Below are 18,368 nucleotides of genomic sequence, written 5' to 3'. Positions count from 1 at the left end.
ATAAGTTGCATAATAAAGTAGATAAATTATTAGTTTAATGACAGATTCTAGAACTAGCATAAATATATCCAAGATTTGAAAGAAATTACTAAGTTAGATAAAGAACTAGTAGGTTTAACAGATTTTTCAACACAGGTATCTAGTAGTAATATTCCCATTAGGCAAAATAATTTGATTATTCAATTAGTTTTTAAGTTTGGCTGAAAAATTAGATCAAGTTGAAGAACAAATAATAGAAATAAATCAAGTTTTACATAACGCACCTTCATCACTTCCACCATCTTTGCTAGATAAATTAGAAAATTTAACTTTGAGTGCAAATAATAATAGAAGACCTAAGCTAAATCCTTTTGATAATAGAAAATTGAACTCTTTAGGAAAAAAAGGAAAAGAAGTAGTTAGAGCTGAAAATATTTATCCTAATGAAGAAGAAGCACAATAATTTATTAGAAGAGGTTTTGAGAGAACACAGAAAAATAAATATAATTTGTATCAATTAAGTTTATTTGAAAATAAACGTAGAATTGTAAGTAGTATCAGTCAACATGAAGTTAGTTGTATTGATAAAGAAGTCACACTTAATTTAATTAGTAAAGAAGCAATTACTCATTTGAGAAAATCACATTTTAGTCAGATTCATATAAGAACAATATTAATTGGAATAGCAAGATTAACCAGAGCACAAGTAGGCACAAAAGCATTAGTATACATATATGATGATAGATGGGAAAATCACCAACAAGCAGCAATAGCAACAACTGAAGTAGACTTAAGTTCAAACTTAGCAGTCATAGGTTGTATTTCAAATTATGTTATGATGATTAATGAATTTAGTAAATATATTAAAGTGAGCATAAGAACAAAAAATTATAATATGAAAGGAGAGTATAAAAATTTGTGTATTAGCTTAATGTATATAGGTAAAGTGTCTGATAGATATAATCATAAGTTTAATTTAAAGTTTCAAATTTTAGTTCAAATATTTGGTAGTAAACATGTAAATATGATAGAAGCAAAACCCATAGATAATAGCTTTTTAGAAGGAACTCAGTGGACATTACCTAATTTACAAGTAGCAACAAATAGACAACAAGATAAAGTACAAATATATGAAACTAGTACAGGTCAAGCAACAATTAGGTTTAGTAATTATAAGCAATTAGAAAAAATATAAGAGGATGAGAGTTAGATCGAAAATGAGGGTATACATATGGCTTTTGATAATTTAGATATTAATTTAGTTGAGCAAAATTTTGATCATATTCTAGATAAACTTATAGAAGATATTGATCATTTAGATGAAGAACAATATTTGGAAAAATATAAGACATATGATTTAGGACTACATAGAATTTCAGACGAAGAGATGAAAAAATTAATCTTAGAAATAAGAGTAGAATATATTTTAAGATCAATAGAATATAATAATTTATTAGAATTGAAAGCAGAATGTAATCCAACAAAAAGAAAGTAGTACATTAGGAGTAGAAAATCCAGGACATGCAAGTAGAACTGATCAACAATTTTTGAGACCAACAAATGAACAATATAATGAAAAAGCAAAAATAGATTATATAGATGCAAGTATGATAAAACCTAGAAAAAATAGGATTCCATATTTGAGAGGGTTAGAACAAATTAATATAGCTATTAATATATTAAATTTAGATAATATAGATCCACAAGATTCGGAAATAACGATTGAGAGATGGGAAAAAGGCTGCGTACATGCAGCATTAATGTTAGATTTTAGTAATTCACAAAATATGTTAGATTACTTTGAACATACTTTGGATGGTTTAGTTTTCTATTATTTCCAGTCATAGAAAGTCCAAAATCCAGAAAAGTATCAGGCAACTAAAACATATTTTAATATTGATGGTTTTGTTACTTTGATTAAACAAGAGTTTTTAGATCATAATAGGTTAGATGGCAAAAGTGAACAATAACAAATAAGAGCAATTAGAAATTTAGAACAATTACAAATTTGCGATTTACAGTATATAGTTGAGTATACCACATATTTCTTTAAATATTTAGGAAGAACATGTAGAATTAAGTGATATTAATTTATTAGATACTTATATGACAAAAATAAAAGGACCAATAGGTGAAAAGATTTGGAATGAATGGTAAAAGCATTCAAAGAAGAATGATATTGCTATAAGACCTAGAATTCAACATGTATATGATATACTTAGACAAGAGTGTAGTCAAATAAAAGCTAAGAGACAAATTAGGAAACAATTTTACATGAGTTGTAAAAATATAGATTTACCACAACAGTATGGTTGCCATAAGAAAAATAAGCATAAGAAAATATGCAAAAAGAAATATAAGTCATATAAACCCTATAAACAGCATAAGAATTTCAGTATAAGACCTTCAAGAACATATAGGAAAAGAAAATATATTCCAAAATAATTTAAAAAAAGAAATGGCAGACTTTGGATTAGAAAATATAAAGCACCAAAAGATAAGAGTAGTTGTAAATGTTATTCATGTGGAGAAGTTGGACATATTAGACCTAAATGTCCAAAATTAGGTAAACAGTCGAAAGAAAAAGTACATTTGATGGAGTTGTTTAAGTTAAAAGAAGATGAGGATATTCAGTCAATATACAGTTTAGATGATTTAAGTGATAATGAGAGTATTTATAGTATAGAGAGTATTAACATGATAGATTCAGACTCTGAAGATTCAAATAGCACAAATAGTGATCTAGAAGAGTATATGTGTGCATTCATGGAAGAACAACATGAAGAAGAATATAAATACATTAATTTAGGATGGCCAGAAAAATGTCATAAGTGTAGTAAATTAGTTGCAAATAAATACTATAATACATATTTAATATTATGTGAAAAGTGTTATAGTAATAGGTTATTAGAAGTTAATTTAGCAGAATCAACAGAATCACAAGATACAGAAATATTAGGAAATATTGTTCATAGTATAGAAAAACTAAAAAATAGTTCTTTAATTACCATAAATTGTGAAATAGAATTAGCAAAGGAACATAAGATACAAACTATAGCTATGATAGATACAAGAAGTACAAAAAGTGTCATAAAAGAAGAGTTAGTACCAGAAAAATATAGACAAAAATTAGCAAAACTAATGAGAATAACACAATTTGATGAGAGACCAGTTTACTAAACACATTGTATAAATAATGAGTTTATTAAAGTAGAAAAACAACAATTTAATTTACCATTAACATTTGTTTCACCAGTATGATCATATCCATTTATTTTAGGTTTAAACTTTTTTGAAAAGTTTACAAAGTTTTTTATTTATGAACCCTAACATAACATTTTGCAAAAGAGGCATTACAATAACTGACCAAAGTAATATTGTAGAAGCATACAAAAGCATAAGTATAGAAGAGCCTAGTGGCCAAGATAGTTATCATTTAGAAAACTCAAAAGAAAATGATGAGCATAATAACGTAGAATAGTTTGATGAAGACATATTTGAACATAAATACCAGATTTTAGAAGAAGGAAACAATATAGATATATGACAGTTACGTAAACCAAGGAGTTTAGAAGAATTATTACAATTAGCAGAACAAACTAGAATTATAGGAGAAGACCCACAGTTACATTGGAGTAAAAATAAAATACTAGCAAAATTAGATATAATTAACCCAGATTTAACCATTAAGACAACTGATTTGCCTTGTAGCTTAATAGATAAACAATAATTTGAGCAACAAATAAAAAAGTTGTTAAATTTAAAAGTAATTAGACCCTCAAAGTCTAGACATCGATCAGCAGCATTTATTGTAAGAAAACATTCATAACTAAAAAGAGGTAAGGCTAGAATAGTTTATAATTACAAGAGATTAAATGATAATATATATGAAAATAGTTATAAGTTACCAAATAAGGATGAGTTTATAAATAAAATTCAAGAGAGTAAATATTTTAGTAAATTTGATTGTAAATCAGGTTTTTGGCAAATAAGATTAGTAGAAGAATCAATCAAATTGACAACTTTTACTTGTCCAGAAGGACATTTTGAGTGGCTTGTTATGCCATTTGGACTTAAAAATGCTCCTTCAATCTTTCAAAGAAAGATGGATCAAATTTTCAAAAAATATGATAATTTTTGTAGTGTTTATGTAGACGATATTTTAGTACATAGTAAAATTAAAAATGAACATAGGAAGCATTTACAGATAGTATTACAAGAATTTATCAATAATGGAATTGTGATTAGCAAAAATAAAATAGCATTAGAAAAGCAAGATATAGAATTTTTAGGAATGTATATCAAGTTAGGTACAATACAATTACAAGATCATATAGCTAAAAAAATGTTAGAATTTCCAGACAAATTAGAAGATAAGAAACAGTTTCAAGCATTTTTAGGATTGTTAAATTATGCAAGAAATTTTATTCCTGATTTAGGAAGAAAAATAGCAGTATTACATAGTAAAACTAGCAAAACATGACAAAAATATTTTAATAGTGAAGATATTAAATTAGTTCAAAATATAAAAGAAGAAATTACTAAACTTAAGCCATTAACATTACCATTAGATGATAGTTACAAGATAGTTGAAACAAATGCTTCATGATTAGGATGGGCATGTATACTATACAAAAACAAGCATAAAGAGTAGCCAAAGTCTGAAGAACAAGTTTGTAGGTATTCATCAGGAAAATTTAGTGATGTACAGTCAAGATTACCATCAACAGATTTAGAAATTTTAGGGATAATTAATTCACTTGAAGTATTTTCTTTATTTTTACATAATGAAGTATTTATAATTAGAACTGATTGTCAAAACATAATTTCTCATTATAATAAGATACATGCTAATAAACAGGCAGCCCGAAGATAGGTTAATTTTGTTGATTTAATTACACGAAATGGTTTTAAACCAATTTTTGAACATATAAAAGGTAATGACAATACATTAGCCAATATCTTATCAAGATTAATTTGTTGAACAGGCATGGAATATTGTGGACCATCATCAGCAAATAGCACAAGGTCGCAAGGCAGAAGAGCTTCTTTCAATAGCATAATGATGCACCATCAACCTTCACCATTCAGTGGATTTCAAAATAGCATAAGCAAACCAGCTTCACCACCAGTACCTACTTTCAACTTTAATGTCAATATTGTTGAAGGAATCAGAATTCCAACACTGAGATATAGGTCAAGAGCACCAGGGCTTTCTGATAGGCAACATGTTCTCTTAGATAATTTTTGGAATATCCAAATCAAGCAACCAAGCATGAGGTTAGGTCATGAAAAATTAATTAGAGCTCTGGAACAAAAGTTTGATAGTTTTAATTTTAATTTCCATCAAAGCCAGCATCATATTCATTCTCTTGAGCACAACCTTCAAATCATCTCTAGAGAACACAAGTCTTTACTCAGTTTACCAAAATGAACCAAGAACTCCAAGCTCTTAGAATGCAGTAAAAGGCAAGTAGCATCCTAAAAAGAGAATTGAAAATAGGTTTAGAAATTGATCATCATAAGAATAAAGGAAAAGAGGTTATTGAACCCATAAAACAAGAGGCTAATGAGCCCATAAAAGAGATTAAGATTGAGCTCTTAGAAGAAGACATTGAAATGGAACAGCATCAAAATAATGAGCAGCATCAGAATCTGAGTCACAAAAACAAAAAAGAAAAATATAAAAGTTTTCTTAGGAATATATTTTTAGACTGAATATTAGATGATATTTTATTAGAAGAAATTTCAAAAGCAAAACTAAGAATAATGTCAACAGATATGCAAAATGAGATCCTGAGTAGAGCATCACAGTCTATGAAAGAGTTATAATTACAATTACAATGCGCCTTGTATCAGTCCATCTTTGATCCAAAACTAGGGATGTATATTATTACAAAAATGTATCCTCCATGTATTTGTGATAGTACAGAGAATTGTATTTGTAAACCAGAGGTTAGCATAGTTGTAGCCATGATTAACATGAGAGATTTTAGACGATGGCATTTTAGTTATGAGCATCAGAAAAAACATAATGTGGTAGAAGTTACCCCTGCCTTACTATTAGAGTTTGGTTATCTTGATAAAATATTCATTAACCGTATTTCCCATCTAAAATCATTTCCTGAAAAACTTATAAAAGTAGCAGAAGATTATCTGGAAAGGTCGAAAGAAATTTGCATAAGCTTTATTAGTAGTCTTCCAGATTGGTATGTACATATGCATAAGGAAAAAGCTAGGCATATAGCTATGATTAATAAAGAGTCATTTATACTATCTCCTATATCCTCACATAGGTGGACTCCTTCATACAAAGATATTTTAAAATTTAGAGGGATCCAAATGTTTGCCTTAGATGAATTTGAAAATTTTAGGTATGATATGATATTAGTAGCAGAGGAAGAAGAGATGTATATTTACAGCAAGACAAGGATCATTCATTAGCATTATTGAAAGCCTCAAAATTTCAAAGAAGAAACAGCATAAATGTACTACAAGGTGAAAGAAGATAGAGAAAGAGATGCAGAGCTAGTAGAAGGCGATGAACAATACTGGAATAATTTGACAAAAGAAAAGCTGCATAACATCGACAACATGATGGAAGCATGAAGAGCTGGCTGTAAATTAGCATAAGTTTAATAGCATAATTAAAATAATGTTTTCCTAGACAGAAATGTCAAAATAATTGTGGACCCCGCTGTAATGGCATAAGAGTAAATAAAGAAAAAAACCTGATCCGTTATGAACTTTTTATACACAAAATTAAAACTCCTTTGATTTCATTGAACACCGTTTTTGGTGTCAAGACCTAATAGCCACCAGACAGCCACGAAATGTTTACAAGTCGGTGGTAGAAATTTTAAATTATTTAATAGAGTCAGCTCCTAATTAATTTAATCTTTATGTGCCTATGTCAGAAAAGATGCTCTTTGTTATCGGTGTCCATATTCCAAATTACTTTTTTTAAAAATGGGCGCCAATCCTGAGCACCCAAATTCTGAGTTCAAATTTATAATTTATGTTTTTAGAGATTACAAATCTTGGATAATTTGAAGCCTTGGTTAGTTTTAATTGCTTCCATCCAAGAAAATGAGGAGTACTGCCACATTATTCATAATCAACACCTGCACCGCATAACAAAAACACACCAAAAAAAAATAAAAAATTGATTTCAGGACAAATTAAAATGGAAGATTAATATAATAAGTTCAGTAAGAGTAGAAATGGAAATTTATCTTAGTAAATTCATGTGATTTGAGAGAGAAAAAATAATCCTTACAGAGAGTGTTTTATTTCAACACTTTCTAGGCTTCTCCCAGTTTTTGTGAACCAACGTCTTCTGGGACTTTGGACCTTTGGTTACTTGGCAAACTCTGTATACAAACAACAAAGAGAACAAGATTTAGTTGTTAAAAAAAGATGTATTTTGATATGGGTTCAAAGTAAAAAATTGGATTTATTTCAAAAGTTAAAAATCACTAAAAATTAAACATATTTCAAAAGTAGATCTATAAAATTAGATCTATTTCAAATTCTCCCTTAAAAAAATTAGAGAGGGAGAGAACTAACTTAATGAATTAATAACTGAGTTTGATTCACCATCATGCATATCTCATATAGACAACCAACCCCTTGTACAACTTCAACTTATCTACTATCAACTTCTATGTAATCCATATAACAAAACTCACCAAACCAATTTTCTAGTCTCAAACGCCCTAGTATGTTACGTACACACCTACATGCACCAGCTTCCAAACTTCATCGCATGACACCAGCCTCCGAGCTGTGAACCTTCAGCACAAATAGAAATAGAAAGTTAATAATTCAGAAAAAAAAAATATAATGGAGATTGTATCTCAACGAGTTCATCTCCTAGTCCTAACAACTCCTAATCCCCAACAAATCGGATCCAAAACTTCAAGATCTAATGTTTGATTAAGAGAAGGAAGGGTGGTGGGGAAGAAAACGGGAGAAAAGGAAGTAGATGTAGAAAACTGATGGGAATATGGAAAGTATGGGGTTGAAAGAAAGGAGCTTCAAGGTTGAGATTGAAAGCAAAATCGGATCTGAAAAAAAGGAAAAGGAAAGAGCTTCAAGGTTGAGATTGAAAGCAAAATCGGATCTGAAAAAGAGGAAAAGGAAAGAGCTCTCGCAGAGAGAGAGAGAGAGAGAGAGAGAGAGAAAGCTCCCACAAAAGGAGAGAAGAACTCTCACAAACGAAGAGAAAAACTTTCACCAACTCCTCTGTAATCCAAAATAAAACAAAGGGGGGAGTGAGAGTCTTGAGGAAAAACACAAGAAGAGGAAAAAAGGAAGAGAGATGTCCATGTTGACGAGAGAGAGAGAGAGAGTGTTCGAAAAAACAAAGGAACACTAATGAAAAGGGTTTGAAAACTTTGAGTTTTAACAATAAGGATAAAATAAAGGGTAAAATGAATTGTATCAGAGAGAGAAAGAGAGTGCGTGTGTCCGAAAAAAACAAAGGAAAACTAATGAAAAAGGTTTGAAAACTTTGAGTTTTAACGATAAGGACAAAATAAAGGGTAAAGTGAATAGTATCAGGATTGACTTTTTAGTGTAAAAATGTGATTTTTCATTAAAGTGAACAATATCGAGAGTTTTTCATTAAAGTTCCCAAAAAACAAAAGAGAAAAAGGAAAATGAAGAGAGAGAGTTAGCTGATTGGCTTTAGGCATAATATATTGACAATTAAAAAACTTAATAATTATTATTTTGACTAATAATTATTATTTTGCATTAAAAAGCAAAATAATGAACACAAATTTGAAGAATGACACTATACATCGGTGTTGGAATTGTACATGATTATATATACATCAAAATGAGAATAATACAATTAACACATTCAAAGCATTCTCTTATGCAAGTGCTAGAAAAGCTTTGTGGGCAATGTAATCGTGCCTAAAACAAATTTTGTGCACTTGAATGATTTTTCAACTAAAAACCGACTTCTAGATGAAATTTGACATAAGGCCAGTTTGAGACAAAGGCTCAGACACCCAAGATTGCTGTGTTAAAGTTTCAAAATTTTCTACAAAGCCAATCTTTCTAGTTTTACGTACGAAAACAATTGAAGCTGCATTCTCATCAGAACTATGCAGCTATGGGAAAACGAAGATTTCAAGGCCTTCTTGTTTTCTCCGAATGACATTCCATATATGCTTGGAAAGATACGAAGTGTAGTTACAATGTTCATATTTTTCCAAAATTTTCTAAGAGACATAATGGTCTCAAAACGGGCACGGAATGCAGCCAAATAACAAGTTAGCATAAGTAGCACGTCACAGCGGCACCTCCAACTTCCCAGATTAAATGTACTTGATTGAAGCAAACTGAGTTTCATGCCATACATCATCAACGAAGATACGGATGTCATCTTTTTGTACAATTTTACAAAACTCAATTATGTGCTACGTGGAAAGTGTTATCGCCGTTTTACCACTTATAGCGTAGGTTGGACTTCTCTGCGGAATTCATCAAGTTCTTCCTCTGTACTTGTATCAAACGACATACAACATGCCGCAACCACTTACAAGTTCAGGATGCACACAGTCATGATCAAGTCAACGGTTAACCTAAGGATTCTAACCAATACAAGTCTGCTTTGATAAGCTAAAAAAAATCACCAGCAAAGCGCTGCATGACAACTCCACACTTGTCCTCCTCCACTACTAGCATGTAATGGAAAAGGAATGGGACATATCATATGGAGTAAGAAGAAAAATTTCATAAATTTAGATAACTTCTAGACCACGTGGCGGATATGGTTATGGATTCCCACACATGAAAAAGTTTGAACGGTGAATTACCTCGCCTTACTCTAAAACTATTCGAAGTAAGGTAGATCAAGGTAAGAACTCCTTCGTAGTCTACTCATGGACTAAACAGCTTTCACCTTGAAGTTGCACAAACAAAGCAATGATGCCACCATCATCTTGCTTCGGAGCCTCACTGAGATTGATCATGCTTGTACTGCAAGATATGGAGACTTAATCTAACCAGGAATCAATGAGTTTCCTATGATCTTGGAATCCTTGCAATCTAAGGATTGACGTGCACCACAAATAGTCACACTCCTGACCGGATGTAATATCTATTCCTATATATCATCTAGAAATCTCAAAGGCATCATTGAAGACGAACGAGGAAAACAACTTGAAGGTCCATCCAACAGGTGAACAACCTTGGTCCAAACCATGGTAATACTCCAAGAGATACGTATTTTTAATTATTTAATTATATACATGATTAAATACAAGTTCATGACAAGAGACCCAAATATGGGAATAATCTTTTCTAGATCATCGCCATTGTTTGTTCTTTCTTACACCATTCACTGCAATACCTAACACTTCATTTTGATATTGATTGTGAAATTGCATTGTGGTGTTAGCAGATGGATAGCTATACTAAATTGGTATACTCTAAAAACACCTTGGTACATATCTTATGTTAGGTCGGTTGCAAAACATCTTGTTTGTTGAAATACTTCCTACAAAAAGTTTTTCCATTGAACTAGGAAGGTAAAGGAAGAAAGTGGGTTTGAGTGCAAATTCCTCATCCTCAAATTAGCTATTTTCGAGGGTTGTTGTCCCTAACTAATTTAATTGTAAGAGTTAAATCTTATTATAATTCGAAAAAACAAGAGCAGCAAATCCAAGAAAATATAAATATGTATTTTTGGATTAAAGGGATTCACAAATAAAAGAGCATGGAATAACCTAAATTCCAAAATTTTGAAGAGCTTTGAAACTTCACTATATCACAAGTTTAAAAATTAAAAGTTATAGTCTCGGAGGAGTGTCATAGGCGTCTTGTTTAGCCCATTCTGTGTTGTTCAGTTAGCAGCTTCAGAGGTTCTAGCCGTAATTATGATTGGCGAGCTACGGGGCACAGACACATGGTGCCTTAACCCGGAAGTCTAGTGCATCATCCGGCCCTTAGATAAATTATGCAACCATAAAGGTTGTTTGTAACATTCAAACCTGGGCTCTACACCTTTCGAGAGAATAATCGAAAGAGCGATCCATAAATCATTTGAAGGTGGTTTTGAACTCCAAACTTGAGTACGACTACTTATATCCTAGACCAACGTACTAAGCCAAGTACGTCCTGCAACACTATATGTTAAGTAGGTTTGAATAAGGCATCCAAACTAGAAAATCCTCAAGAGGAATTTTATTCCAACGGAGCTGTTGAGTCCATGACCAAACTTCTGAAATAACGATATTCAGATCAACCTTACTCTAGCCTAAAAAAATCATGATCCCACATCTTTTATCATAGTATCACCTTTCATTACAACACATGAGACAACTACAGAGTCACACAAAAGAAAAAGAGAATCAATCAAAAGTGCTCTTTTTAAGAGTTGCTAAAAAAGTTTACACCGTACTTAACAATATCTTTTGTTATATTTAAAATCAATTTTTATCTAATATACATTTATTTTTATCAATCTTTGCTATATATTTAAAATAGTGAGGCAGAAGAAACCTCAAATGAAAATTCACAAGAGTTTGATTACGTCCTTATCAAATCGCTGAAAAAAAGTCCTCTCCAACTCAAGAAAAAAACTAGGTAATCATACTTTACCCTTATTTTCTATACAATATAAATCTATTGATATGCAAATTCATTGCATGTATTTCAATATTTCATTTTTTTTCCTTGCTTAATTTGTTTTCTTGGCAATGAAGAGCACTGTAGGAAAACTTTTGGTATTCCGGTGAACAACTTTTGTCATCTTTTATCAATGTAAATAAAACAATATTCATTAATACTTTTTCCATGTAAATAGCATAACGTTTCGTAGTTTATATATATATATATATATATATATATATATATATATAAGTACTACTATTAATTGAAAGCCACATAAACTATCTAAGTGGAATGTGTCGATCTAATATTTTTTGCACATAGATAGAGAAAATGTATGATCTTTTGTATGGGGACTATATCAATCAAATCTGTTGAATGTAAAATGTTCATAGCTTTCAATGTAAACAATATTAATCTTTTATATCTTTTGGCATAATTTTTAACACAATTCTTAATCCCATCACTAGTACAAAAACATGTTTGCGCGACGGAACTTTGCGCGACGAAGGAATGCGTCGTGCAAAGATGTTTTGCGCGACGAAGGTACACTTATGTCGCGCAAAACCGATTTGCGCGACGAAGGAATGCGTCGCGCAAAACTGATTTGTGCGACGTTGGCTACGTCGCGCAAAATGTTTTTTTTTTCCTTTTGCTTTTCTTTTTGGGTTCTTGCATTGCCTTTTTCTTTTGTGGTATCCACTTGTGTAAATGTTTTAAATTGACGATCAAATTAGTTCATTGTATTCATATAGGCTCAAGGAGTGTAGCTATAAAAATCATCAAAATCGGAGTTAAAACTACTGTTAAATTGTGTTTTTTCATTTATAACCATCGAAAAGTTTTGTCCCATTACTTGATATCTGAATGTTTGTTTTTTGCGATTTTTGGCGTACGCGATCTCGAAGCATGTACAAATAAGTTTGACGGTTGGATCATTGAAAGTAGTTTCGTACAATGCATTTCCCATCAAAACAATACATTCACTATCATTCAGAGTTTATTTATACTTTCATCAAGTATAACATAAGATTTTGTGGTATCAACTAGTGTAAATATTTTAAATTGAAGATCAAATTAGTTCATTGTATTCATATAGGGTCAAGGAATGTAGCTCTAAAAAATCATCAAAATCGGAGTTAAAACTACCGTTAAATTGTGCTTTTTCGTTTATAACCGTCGAAAAGGTTTGTCCCGTTATTTGATCTTTGAATGTATATATATACGAACAAGTTTGAATCGTCCTTTTTTGGCGTACGCGATCTCGAAGCATATACGAACAAGTTTGACGGTTGGCTCGTTAAAACTAATTTCGTACAATGTGTTTCCCATCAAATTCAATGGTATATATATTTAGTAAGTACATTTTAATTTATTTATTTTGTACTCATAGCAAAAGGGCAAAAGAAAAGCAAAAGCAAAAAAAAAAAAACTTTGCGCGACGTAGGTACACATGCGTCGCGCAAAACAGCTTTGCGCGACGCAGGTGGACCTACGTCGCACAAAGTGTTTTTTTTTTCTTTGCTTTTGCTTTTCTTTTGGGGTTCTTGTATTGCCTTTTTCTTTTGTCCCGTTACTTGATCTTTGAATGTTTGTTTTTTGCGATTTTTGGCGTACGCGATCTCGAAGCATGTACAAATAAGTTTGACGGTTGGATCGTTGAAATTAGTTTCGTACAATGCGTATCCCATTAAAACGATAGATTCCCTAACACTTAGAGTTTATTTATACTATCATTAAGTTTAACATAACATTTTGTGGTATCCGCTTGTGTAAATATTTTAAATTGAGGATCGAATTGGTTCGTTGTATTCATATAGGCTCAATGAGTGTAGCTCTAAAAAAGCATCAAAATCGGAGTTAAAACTACCGTTAAATCGTGTTTTTTTGTTTATAACCGTCGAAAAGGTTTGTCCCGTTACTTGATATCTGAATGTTTGTTTTTCTCAATTTTTGGCGTATGCGATCTCGAAATATATACAAACAAGTTTGACGGTTGGATCGTTGAAATTAGTTTCGTACAATGCGTATCCCATTAAAACGATAGATTCTCTAACACTTAGAGTTTATTTATACTATCATTAAGTTTAACATAACATTTTGGTGGTATCCGCTTGTGTAAATATTTTAAATTGAGGATCGAATCGGTTCGTTGTATTCATATAGGCTCAAGGAGTGTAGCTCTAAAAAAGCATCAAAATCGTAGTTAAAACTACCGTTAAATCGTACTTTTTTGTTTATAACCGTCGAAAAGGTTTGTCCCGTTACTTGATATCTGAATGTTTGTTTTTCTCAATTTTTGGCGTATGCGATCTCGAAATATATACAAACAAGTTTGACGGTTGGATCGTTGAAATTAGTTTTGTACAATGCGTATCCCATTAAAACGATAGATTCTCTAACACTTAGAGTTTATTTATACTATCATTCAGTTTAACATAATATTTTGGTGGTATCCGCTTGTGTAAATATTTTAAATTGAGGATCGAATCGGTTCGTTGTATTCATATAGGCTCAAGGAGTGTAGCTCTAAAAAATCATCAAAATCGGAGTTAAAACTACCGTTAAATCGTGTTTTTTTGTTTATAACCGTCGAAAAGGTTTGTCCCGTTACTTGATATCTGAATGTTTGTTTTTCTCAATTTTTGGCGTATGCGATCTCGAAATATATACAAACAAGTTTGACGGTTGGATCGTTGAAATTAGTTTCGTACAATGCGTATCCCATTAAAATGATAGATTCCCTAACACTTAGAGTTTATTTATACTATCATTAAGTTTAACATAACATTTTGTGGTATCTGCTTGTGTAAATATTTTAAATTGAGGATCGAATCGGTTCGTTGTATTCATATAGGCTCAAGGAGTGTAGTTCTAAAAAATCATCAAAATCGGAGTTAAAATAACCGTTAAATCATGTTTTTCGTTTATAACCGTCAAAATGTTTTGTCCTGTTACTTGATATTTGGATGTTTTTTTTTTCCAACTTTTGACGTATGCGATATCGGAATATATACAAACAATTTTGACGGTTGGATCGTTGAAATTAATTTTATACAATGCGTATTCCATCAAGTTCAAAGGTATATATATTTATTAAGTAAATTTTCAGTAAAGTTTATATTTAAAAAAAAAAAAAAAAAAAAAACTTGCGCGACGTCGAAATGTATACCTGCGTCGAGCCATTTGTCATTATTTTGGCGGGGCAATTCTAAAAAATAGGCGCTTTTTTTTTTAAAAAATTTCCCAAATTTTCCAAACCAAAAGCCTTCCGCTCTCTCATCTCTCTCACTCGGTCTCTCTTCCCAAACCAAACCCAAATCCTTCTCCTAACTCCAGCCGACTATCCTCCTCAACCAATTCCACGCTTTTTTTTTTGAAATTCGAAGGTGTTGTGGAACATGGGTTGTTCTTGGACATGGCGACGGCGGTGATCATTGCTGGCACGGATGGAGTGGATGTGAAGACCAAGTGATTGGATTTTTGGATATTTCCGGTGGCGGTGAGTGTTGAACCTCCATTTGTACTCTGTTTTTTCATATTTTTTGGTGGGGTTTTGTACTTGCTGCTTGTTCTTCAGTATTTCACTGTGAAATTTAGTTCCTTTGGTGAAACTTTTAAATTCGCGATATGGGGAAATGGCAGCAATTATAGTAATATATAGATGCTCAATTATAGTAATATATAGTGCAGGAGCTCTATGGCTCAGATGCTGCAGGAATATTGCTTTCTGTATTGAGTCGTTTATTTGCAGGTTAGTTGGGTTCAATATTTGTTTTGCTGTTATGTAGTTAATTTTATTTCCTGTTAACCCTTAATTTATTTTCTCTAGCAAGTAGCAACTATATAAGCTTGCATTATGTTGTGTATGGTTCAGATGCATGGGTTCACATGTGGTGTTGATGCCCAGCAAAGACACAAAAATGAAGGAACAACTTGAAAGTTGTGAAGAGATTGGTGAAAAAGTTTTCCGTGATTTTATCGAGGTCGAAGATGATAAAAGAAAAGGTATGCCATTGTTCTGTAGCAAACATTTCTCTGTCAAAAACATATATAGGTTGATGATTGTGAGGTCGTTGTACAATGTGAGAGATCTAGGCTCACTTGACAAATGCTTCCATTCTCTGCCTCTCTGAATGTTCTGATATTTTTCATTCCTCCAAGTTCATCACTTTTCTAATCCAATTTTACCTTTAACGGTCAACACAGTAGAAGGTTTCTTGTTGATCTCATGCACGCATAGAACATGTCTTTCCTGAAAATAACAACCATTTCTGGAATTCTTAAGGTGTCGTAATTTCTTTGACACCGAAGTCCAAGCTATCTCATTCTTAAAACAGAATCAGCCAAACTGAGCCAGCTTACCCATCTCTATAGCCCCATAGTCAAGACTAAGCCCATATTCGAACTGCAGATACATATGTTATTGTTGTACCTAATATATATAGTATCTTCGCTTTCAGCTTCAGTTAAAACATGGGAGATCGGAGTATTTAATCTGATTTTTCTTATGAAAAATGGTAGCGGTACTAATAGTTACTAGGGTAGCTTCAATTCAAATAATTTAAAATGCCATTCAATATCAAATTATCGTCTATTCGGATGAGCATTTCAATCTGAAGAAAAACTTTGTTGAAATGAAAATCTATAATTTCTGATCAGTCTTTCTTTTTAAGTTTTTACACCTTGTGTTTTCCCCCACTATTCTCAGTTCATTTGTTTTAACGGATGCATGATATCTTGATGAAATTTGCAGATCTAGTGGCACTGCAATTGAACATTGAAAAATTTATACGGAGTAATGGAGAATCTGCCTTGTGTCACGGGCCGCATGTTAAAAACAAAGAAAATGCCCAAGACATCATATATCTAAGCCCATGAAGCCATGTCTTCATGGAAGCTTCTGGAACGTCCCGGAGAAATCAAGAACGTGGCGGAGCATTCAAGATAATCTAGGGCATTCCGGAACATTCCACACAAGTGTACATATTTAAGCCTCACCTAGAATAATCTAGATTAGGCAAGTTGTATCTAGAACTATGCTAGATATTTTTGGATGTAAGTAGGGGATTCTAGAACCCTCCATTGAGGAGGTGACTTAGGCCTATAAATAGGAGGTAAGGCCATTTGGCCAAACCATCCAAGAATCCAAGAATTGTAAGCAATTGTAAAGTTCTCTTAACTTTCAATACAAAGCTTCCTTTCTCCCATCTTCTAAGTGATCTTAGCATTCTCCAAGCTATCTTAGCTTCTTTGTGATTCGATCCGGGGAAGCGAGGCTTCGAAGGCTTACTTAGCTTGTTCATCGAGGTATTCAAGTCTAAGTGCCGCACGGGCGGAAGGCTTAAAGAGTCATCCCGTGACAGCTGGTATCAGAGCCAAGCTCGTGAATCACTTGAAGGAAAGTAGGATATGGCAAGTGGAGAGATGGTGTCCGGAGTCTCCGACCTAAGGGAGCGTACTGCCGAGGTCCAAGATGTTGCTAAGAGCAAGCCAAAGTTAAAGGACTTGCAAGCATCGATGGAGACCATGGAAGAGCGACTCGAGAAGGTGGAACGAACCATACTCGAGTTCGATACTCGACTTGATGAGGATGTTGTCGACAAGGAGGAAATCCAAACCATGGTGGACAATGGTAAGGATGAATTGCGTGGCTTGGTGGAAGGGCTACGAGATGAGCTCCTTGGCGCTCTCAACACCATGGCAGACAAGATGCGGAGGGAAGTCCAGGTTCACCTTGACAACATAGAGGCAAGGTTTGTGGCGCTTCAAGAAGAGATAAAGGACACAAGGGAACTTAAGGGAGATGTGGCGTTTTGTAAAGAAGCAGTCGTGAAGCAATTCGTGCAAGGGTCGAGGGAAATCAAGGCGTTGGACTCCAAGGTAATCGACTCCTTTAAACCCAAATCCTATAATGGGAAGAGGGAAGCAAAGGAGCTCGACACATTCGTGTGGAACGTGGAGCGATACTTCAAGTACCTGAAGCTTGAAGATGACGAGTCCAAAATCTCAACGGCAACCATGTTCTTAGCTGACAATGCCCTTATGTGGTGGCGTCGTCGGAGCATGGAGATTGAGCAAGGTACGTTCTTTCTCACCACTTGGGATGAATTTAAGAAAGATCTTATGTTGCACTTCTATCCCCAAAATGCCAAGTACGAAGCCAAGGAGAAACTAAGGTGGCTCAAGCAAACAGGGAGCGTCAAAGACTATGTCAACGCCTTCGTGAGCTTGTTATTCGAGGTGCCCAACATGTTAGAGGAAGACAAGCTCATGTACTTCATGAGTGGACTACAAAATTGGGCAAAACTCGAACTACAAAGGAGACACGTGCAAACATTGTCTGATGCCATTGCCGCTGCCGAATCCTTGATTGAGTTTAAATCAAGCCACCAAGGTGATTCCAAGTCCACGGGGAAGAGGGGTAACCATGAGAAAAGTGGGGGAGAACATAAGCCGAAGGACAAGGCCGAGACAAGCAAACCGAAGGAGAAGAAAGCCGATAAGCATGACAAAGGCAAAGGTAAGTCTTGGCAACCCACTTGTTACCTATGCGACGGCCCTCACATGATGCGAGATTGCCCACAAAAGAAGGCCCTTAAGGCCATGGCCTTCAAGGAGGACAAGGCCGAGGAGAGTAACGATGCAACGATGGGATGCATCCGTCTACTGAATGCCATCCAGACAACCCTCCCACAACCTAAGGCTCAAGTTGGGGGAGGATCATTGTTCGTCGACGTCAAGACTGGTGACAAGACGAC

The 18,368-nt window shown here is 33.3% G+C and overlaps 2 long non-coding RNA genes across 2 annotated transcripts; one reads left to right on the top strand and one right to left on the bottom strand.

The window, feature by feature from the left end:
• Window positions 1–6,725: 6,725 nt before the first annotated feature.
• On the bottom strand, window positions 6,726–8,357 carry LOC108172620 (uncharacterized). The gene is made up of 3 exons (XR_001789168.3): window positions 7,671–8,357; window positions 7,259–7,352; window positions 6,726–7,103 (listed from the first exon to the last, which is right to left on the bottom strand). It is a non-coding gene; the product is annotated as an uncharacterized lncRNA (long non-coding RNA).
• Window positions 8,358–14,806: 6,449 nt separating this feature from the next.
• Window positions 14,807–16,817, top strand: LOC139191978 (uncharacterized). Its single transcript, XR_011575778.1, has 4 exons — window positions 14,807–15,109; window positions 15,301–15,361; window positions 15,485–15,615; window positions 16,364–16,817. It is a non-coding gene; the product is annotated as an uncharacterized lncRNA (long non-coding RNA).
• The last annotated feature ends 1,551 nt before the right edge of the window (window positions 16,818–18,368 follow it).

This window comes from Malus domestica, chromosome 15 (genome assembly GCF_042453785.1).
Source record: "Malus domestica chromosome 15, GDT2T_hap1".
Lineage (NCBI taxonomy): Eukaryota > Viridiplantae > Streptophyta > Magnoliopsida > Rosales > Rosaceae > Malus > Malus domestica.
This window is presented reverse-complemented; position numbering and strand designations above follow the sequence as displayed.